At 36.0% G+C, this 7397-nt stretch overlaps 1 non-coding gene across 1 annotated transcript; it reads left to right on the top strand.

Annotated features, from left to right (window-relative positions):
- Positions 1-372: 372 nt before the first annotated feature.
- Positions 373-479, top strand: LOC127125007 (small nucleolar RNA R71). The gene has a single exon (XR_007804475.1). It is a non-coding gene; the product is annotated as a small nucleolar RNA R71 (small nucleolar RNA).
- Positions 480-7397: the final 6918 nt, after the last annotated feature.

Raw genomic sequence — 7397 nt, 5'->3', positions numbered from 1 at the left:
TTCAGGTCGTTCAAAAGGTTACATTCCGCCGATTCGTGTCCTTTAGATCCACAAAGTTCACACTCTGTGTGGACTACCGCTGCGGTGTTAGAGTTTGTAGAAATATGTTCGACCTTAAGGGCTAAAGCGTTCATTTTCGCTTGCATTATGTCCATAGAACTTATCTCATGTATTCCACCTTGGGTCTCCTTTTTCTCTACTAATGCTCGTTCAGTTCCCCATTGGTAATGGTTTTGGGTCATATCCTCAATTAGGTCACAAGCTTCAGGGTAAGGTTTGTTCATCAACGCACCACCAGCGGCAGCGTCGATGCTCATCTTTGTGTTATAATGGAGTCCATTGTAGAAGGTATGAACGATCAACCATTATTCTAGGCCATGGTGTGGTCATACTCTTAACAGCTCCTTGTATCGCTCCCAAGCTTCAAAAAGTGATTCTCCTTGGTTTTTAGTAAATCTAGTTATTTGGTTTCGAAGAACGTCAGTCTTACTAGGGGAAAATATCTAGCAAGGAATACTCTCCTAAGGTCTTCCCAGGTAGTTATTGAGTTAGCTGGAAGTGAATCTAACCACGAACGTGCTTTATCTTTGAGGGACAAAGGAAATAATCTTAAGCGAATTGCATCAGGTGAAGCACCGTTGGATTTAAAGGTGTTAGCCAGTTGGATAAAGACTTTTAAATGTTGATTTGGGTTCTCAGTAGCAAGATCCGCGAATTGGTTCTGTTGCACTAATTGTAGTAAAGATGGTTTTAGTTCGAAATTGTTGGTAGGAATGAGGGGGTTTACTATACTAGAACTAGGTTCCTCGTCAAAGGGTTGGGAAAATTCCTTAAGAGGTCTCCGATCGCGATTCTCGGCCATAGCTTTCTTAATTCTAATGAATAAGAGGCGTGTATGAGTGTAACATTTGGGTTCCGCTAAAGGATCTACTAAATTTCCGGTACTACGGGTTCTTCGCATTTACCGGCTAATAATGCCTTAGTCTAGATGGTGTAACAACAGGGTACGAAATTTGACGATGTTGGTCCTCGGCAACAGCGCCAAAAACTTGATCCCTGTATTTGCAACTACGTGAATCGCGTCAGAGTAATATAGAAGATTATCGATCCCATAGAGACCAAATCGTCAATCTATCAATTATTATTGTTACAATGTTTATCTAAGGTGATACAAATGAGATATCTATGTCGTAATATAACAGTAAATAAAGAAAATGATAAATACAGTACAGATAAAGATAGGCTTGAATGTATTTCACGTCAATTAAATGATGCTTTGATTGTCTAAATAGAACTACTTATGGGGCAATATTTCACGTCAGAACTGAGTTTACCCTTAAATTAAGGCATTTTATTGTCACTTATAAAAGGTGCGCAGAACGCTAAAGTAGTAAACCTATTTTTAAGAAATAAGACTCGTAAGCTTAGTTGAAAAGTGAATTTGATTCGGAAAGTTTACCCAAGGAGTTTCCTGATTTTAAATCTATCAACGCGTCCGAAAACAGTTTCAAAAATCGTTTTTCCTTAAAGTGATAAAAAATCCTAGTTAACTAAGCCAGGGTGCTTTCGCATTCCTTGAGTAGTAAAAATTAACCAAGTTTATTTCAGAAAACTCGAATTAAAAATCAAAATAGCCCATAAAGAATTTCTACAGATGCAATATGTGAAACATCTCTTTAACCGCGATCCTTACATTCTAACCTTTGAAAGATTTAGCCAGACATGGTAATACAAACAAATACAACGATATTGAACATCACGAAAAGAAGTTTAGAAAGTAAGGCGTGAAGAACAAGTAAAGCGTGTAAAACAATTAAAACGAGCAATAAGGATAATGGCGAGAAAATTAAATAAAGTAAAGACAATGGCATAAAATTAAATAAAGTAAAGACAATGGCAGGAAATTAAATAAAGTAAAGCATGACAAAGAATTAAAAAAAGTAAGGCATGACAAGGAATTAAATAAAGTAAGTCATGGCAAGTAAAATAAAAAGGCGATTAAATTAGAACCTGCTTCAAACGAAGGCTTTAAATCTGGTACAACGAAGTAAATGAACCTTTGACTTTGAAAAATAAAGATGACGACAAAATCAAAGTGCTCCACCTCAATCAGACTAAGGTGCAATAACCCCTCGATGTGACGAATTACCGCTTTTACAGATGATATTATAGTCTTAGTGTTATAAAATAAGTTGGATGATTTGGATGTGAACTAGAATGACCTATTTATAGAGGAACTCAATAGAATGCAAAGACCAGGATGCCCTTCAACTGCTCTTTACTGGGAATGTGGAATTCAAAGGTGGCGCCCGCCACCCCTCCATGGCGCCCGCCATGTGAGTAAATGGGGAAGTTCATGGGATTGTGGCAGTTTCCTCCTGGTTAAGAACTGATGTGCATTGGCTTCTCCTATAGCGGTCGCTATGCAGAACGCCATGAGTACAATATTTTCCGAAAACCCTAATTTTTTGGTCTTTTTGCTTCGTTTCTTCTACAAAGGTCCTGAAAGAGCCAAATACCTGAAAACAACACAAAAGAAAGCATAACACAAGCAAAATGATAATAAAGACCTAATAAACATGTGCAATCCGAGTCAAATACGCGGTGTGATTCAGTGTGATCAGAAATGCACAAAGGGCTTGTGGCGGTAAATTCATGATCATCAAGCTATGGATAAGATAGACATCAATATACAAGAGTCGTCACCGTGCTTTTATTGTTTCCAAAGGAAAAGGGAAAAGTGCGAACAAAACCCAAAAATAAGAAGTTTTCAAATCAAACCTAATAAAATGCCAGAGATTACAAGTAAGGGGGTTGGTTACATAGAGGGTAGGTGTTAACACCCAAAGTGTCATAGGTACTCCTAGGGAGCCCTTTCTTGTGTGCATATGTATTTTGTACAAAGTGATGTTTACAAACAAATAGAATGGGGGATGAGAAAAGAATTCGTTAATTATATTTTTGTGTTTGACAAGACCTTCGGACTTGTGCCTACGTACCAACATAAAAATGAGGGATCAAAACCTCATAGTTCGTGATACAATTTTCAAAGTGGATGCATTGCTTTTAATCAAAAATTAAGTTTGAAAGGCACAAGGGCCTACAAAATGGCTTGAATGAGTTAGTTCTTTTTGGCTTTTGAAATTTTTAAGTCAAGTATAATTAAGTTTATTTTACAAGTTTGATTTAAGAAAAGAAGTTTGAAAATGCAATGGCATAAGGCCAAAGTTTCTAATTTGCAAAGGGTCTAAGTTTAGAAAATAACAAGTTCAAACAAAGAAGGTTTTTTTAAAAGGAGGGAGAGATTTTGAAATTAAAGAGATGGGGAGGAGATGAAGAGACTAACCCTAAGCATAAATTTAAAAGTTAAGAGTTGAAAAGATCTGACCAATGGGCTGCAATCCAATAGGCAAGAATGCCATATAGAAACCCCAAATTCCCTTGGATATTTGAATCAAGCAACAAACAATGCATACAATATTAACTTGAAGAGCATGGCATCAAATAAAGATAGTCACATCCAAGCTTTAGCCACTCCATAATCTTCTTAAAATTTTCCCATGTAACAGGTGAAGTTTCAAATTGCAAGCACTTGGTTACATGAAGTTTCATAGGGATGTTGCCTAGATTCTAAGTCCAATTGTCCAAGATCAAACCAACAGTCCACACAATAGTTTTTTTAAGTTTTTTGTTTCTTATTATATACATTAATGGTCAAAGACCACACAAACAAACAAAATATACACAAACAAGATATATCACACAATATGGTCCAAGTGGACAAAGTGAAAAGGAATTAATATAAACAATTAGAATGGTATGAATAATGGAAAATGAATAGAGCTTAAAAATTAAAGTGCATTAAAAGTAAATGGCTTGAAATTAAATGTTAGTGGTTAATGAATTAGAAGTTAGTATTGTTTTTTATTTTGCTGTTCATTTTAAGTCATTATTTGAAGAACACCCAACCCACTTATCACAAGCATGAATCCTTGAACCAAGACATCTTCCAAAGGAAGGAAAAAAGGCCAAGTTTCCATACAATACCATGAAAGAGGGGAGACTTACAATCTCACTAACTAGCATGATATACCTTTTGTGTCAAAAATTTAGCGTTATGTTAAGCAATCGTAATTGGACTTATGTAGAAGTCACAACTTTTTGAGGTCGGGCAATAGAAGTTTGGTGTTAATGCATGTTAGAGACATAGTATAATGGACTATTCTCATGAAACATACCACACACAAAAAAGACTATGCTCATCCATACTTATGTTGATTTTTCAATTAACTAGCCTTAGGACTTTGAGATATCATAGGCCAAATGAAATGGATGCATAAAGAAGGGGAATTAGATGAAGAGGGAGGGGAATAGATCAAAACTCAAATTGGTCAAAGGAGGACTTTTACCAAATTAAGATCATTCATTCATTTTGGGAGATGGAATGTACATTCCATCAATCCCCTAAGTCCAATTATCTTAACCTAGCAAAGTCAAATCAACCTTGACCAAGGCCCAACAACACAAGTCAAACTTATACAAATCATCAAGATAGCTGAACATAATTATTTGGCCTTTATTCAATTTAAAAATACAAAAAATAATGCATTAAATTAAATATGGTTTGTCAAATCCCTAAAGTCTCATCAAAATACAAGGAAATGGCCATGAGATTTATCATAGGTCAAACAAGGTCAAAGGACCTTGGAGAAAAAATTTCAGAATTTTTGGAGACTTAAAAGTATTTTTAAACTATTAAAAATATTCAAAAAATCAATTAAATCATGAAAAATATTAATAATGATCCAAAAAATAATTTTAATTCAGAATATGAAAGAAGAATTTATTTAAATTTTTTTGTGAAACTCTAATATTTTTTGGATCAATATTAAAATTAATATGAATTAATGAAAATCAAATGAAATAAAATGAAAATAAAAAAAAAAAAAACGTGAACCACTTGATTTCCCTCATTAATTGAGGTGGCAGATTAAGTGGTCTAAAATGCGCGTTCCACCAAACACACGAGTCAGCGCGCCACACCAATGCTATTCAAAAGCAACGCTCAAGATTAAAATAATTTAAACAAGATCAATGGTTCAAAACCTGTCGAACACACCACCGGCGCTGGACCTCCGGTCACCTTCTCAGGCGAGGTCTACCGGACTGGTTCACTCATCACCATCAAGAAAATGAAAAAAGAGGACATGATCTGAAAGAAAAACTGACATAGAACACGAATATGGCCTCAATTTCAACTAACTCCAAATATATAGAAAGATATGAGGAGTTGAATTTTGAGGTGTGTCAACTGAGTTGCTTCGATTTGACCTCAAAGCAACTCAATCTTCTTGCCTACATTGGTAGAACTTCAGACAACCAAAGATCCAAGAGAATTAATGAGAATTGAGTGAGAATCTAAGAGAAGAAGATTTCTAAAAATTACATTCAATGTTGTGCAGAAATGGATCTTACTTGCTTCAAACTTGACTTGATCACACTCGAGGAGCTTGCAGAAGTGGTTTGGCAATGGTACAAAGCTTTGGATCCTGGAGTTTTTGAATCTCCAAACAGTGACATTCAAACTCAATTTTCAAGTTGAAAATTCTCAAGTTTTCCTTTGAATGGTGAGGGTTTCAATTGGGGGGAAAAGCTGGTGCTCAGGGTCTATTTGAAATGAGCTTAGAGGCCTTGTATTCATAGCATTGGGGATTGATAATTGCACACTGGAAAAATTGCTAAAAATGGCAATGTGATGCACAAGCTTGCATGGGCGTGTACAGGCCCATGAATCAATCCATTATGATCCAATTGCAATTGTAATGAAGTTCAAATCATGCTTGAATGGCAAGGCAAAGTGAAATGGAGTTTTGGACATTTGATTTTTCCACTTGATGCAGACCTGTGAAGACCATGCGCAGCCCTAGCAAACCTCATCCAAAATACATGAAATAGGGTTATTTTGAAAGCTTAGACCAGGTGGGACAACTTTGATGTTGGACACTTTTCCAATTGGAACTTGGATCATGGTGAATTTTGAGGCGGAAGTTTGGAATTTTCAACATGTTGAAGAAAATCACTTGTTCAATGGTATTGGGCAAAAATGACCTATAATGTATCCTTATATCACATGCTCATAAAAGTTGATTTAGCTCTCACTCCAAACATCAAAGTTGAAGTAGACATCTTTAATTTTATTGTGCAACTTGGAAATATTTCATCTCATAAAAATTGAGCAAGTTATGCCCTTGGGAAGTTGACTTTCAAATTAGGGTTTAGACAAAATGACCTATAATGTTTCAACATATAAAATGATTTTCCAAGAAAAATTAGCTCTAGACTTCAACATGAAAGTTGTTTGGAATGTCATTTATAGTAACATTTCTCTTGGAATCATTCTCATATTGTGAAAATTGTAGGAGATAGGGTCTAGGGAGACCCAGTTTTGATTAGATGAATTTATCTGGCCAACCACCACCAACCAACTTGCTAACCTTCAAGTTTCTTGACTTTATAGGCTCATGGTAGATCATATAAGCATAATATGAGAATTTTGAAGTGTCCCTTGAGAAATTTGATCAATTGGTGAGATAGCTTATTGGATAAGTTACTCAAGATACCCAATCAAACTAGGGTTTCCAAGGAAAATCACCTCCAAACTCTTGAAGAATACTTTATCAATATGACATTTAGAGATCATTGGGACTCATATATGATGCTTTGAGACATTGTGGCTCAATCCTTGATTGTACTTTTAGCCATGAGGGTCTTAAACCCTAGATATGAACTTGATAGATCAATGATGATCATGCCCTACCTACAAAAGAGTTAGGCAAATGCAAAGACATATTTTGGGTATTTTGGTTAGTAAAATGATACTATACGAGTATGATATAATCACATAGTGCTTGGTAATCTCTCCCAAAATAAACCCAATGAAAGAGGGGTAGGGAGAATGCGCACTCAACTCAACTGGGGAAGAAACTTCAACACATGAGGAGCGGGAATCTATTATCCACTACCTGTTACTAGGTAAGGAGATAATATTGATCTGACAGAGAGAACATCCGCCATCTATTAGGATGAGCATATCAAGGATGACTCGCTGAGAACCACCAGGAGGGAGTATTCATTATCGGTTACTGGGTAAGAATAGCCTTGCCGGGGAAAACTGCAGAAAATAGGATTTACAACTACCAGTTACTGGGTAGAAAACCAAAGATGAGAATACCCGTCACCGGTTAGGGTGAACATATCCAGGATAGACTCAGAAGGGAAGAAAATCCATCATCGGTCAAGATGAACATATCAAGGATAGACTTTCCTGGGATGTCAAGGAGGATATCCATCATCGGTTAAGAAAAAAGTAGGAATTACATCTATCGAATGCTGGATAA

The sequence above is a fragment of the Lathyrus oleraceus genome, chromosome 2, assembly GCF_024323335.1.
Source record: "Lathyrus oleraceus cultivar Zhongwan6 chromosome 2, CAAS_Psat_ZW6_1.0, whole genome shotgun sequence".
In the NCBI taxonomy this organism is placed as follows: domain Eukaryota; kingdom Viridiplantae; phylum Streptophyta; class Magnoliopsida; order Fabales; family Fabaceae; genus Lathyrus; species Lathyrus oleraceus.
The sequence above is the reverse complement of the archived record's forward strand: the minus strand, read 5'-3'. Positions and strand labels throughout refer to the sequence as shown.